The following is an 888-nucleotide window of genomic DNA, read 5'->3' as shown; positions in this document are numbered from 1 at the left end:
TATAGTGTTAGATAAGTGGCTTTTCTTCTGTACCTACTGTGCTGATTATACTTACCTCAGGACTTATGTTGCACCTGTCTGTTTGTGATTGGCTAACTTCACTTAGAATAATTTCCTCCAACTCTTCCCATGAGAAAATATGCTTTATGTGATCAATAGTGCTTTTTAGTATTGTTTGGTACTCCATTGTGTGTACATGCCAGACTTTTCTAATTCACTCATCTATAAATGGAAATTTAGGTTGTTCCCAATTCTTTGCAATTGTGAATAATATCGCAATAAACATTGGAGTTCAGATGATTGGTCGTGGTCTATTTCTTACCTATTCTGGGCGTGTGCCTAGTAGAGAGATAGATAGGTCTTAGGGTAGCTTAGTTTCCATATTTGCTTTAAATATCACCAGATCCGTTTCCACAGAGGCTGTAAGTATCTACACGACCACCAGCAGTGGAGGAGAATTTCTATCTTGCCACATCGCCTCCAACATTTCTTGCTCTCTGATTTTCTGATTTGGACTATCCTTAAGGGTGTTAGATGGTATTTCATGGTTGTTTTAATTTGTGTTTCTCTGATGGCTACTGATCAGGAACATTTTCTTATGTTTATTGGCCATTCTGGTCTTCACCCTAACGAAGCTTCTATTCAGGTCTTTTGCCCACTTCCTCAGGAGATTATATGTTTTCCTCTTTTTTGCAAGCTAGGAGGGTATTATAGATTTCAGTAATGAGCCTGTTGTGTCATTGCTAAAAATCCTCTCCCAGTCTGTCAGTTCTCTTGTTACTCTCTTGGAGAAGTCTTTCAGATGCACACAGGTGTTCTATCCTTAGTATATCCTATTTGTCGATTTCAGGTTCACCTGTGTGATTTCAGGTTCACCCTTCCCTATTA

This window comes from Echinops telfairi, unplaced genomic scaffold, assembly GCF_000313985.2.
Source record: "Echinops telfairi isolate 266 unplaced genomic scaffold, ASM31398v2 ScPeMD7_443;HRSCAF=831, whole genome shotgun sequence".
Classification (NCBI taxonomy): Eukaryota; Metazoa; Chordata; class Mammalia; order Afrosoricida; family Tenrecidae; genus Echinops; species Echinops telfairi.
This window is presented reverse-complemented; position numbering follows the sequence as displayed.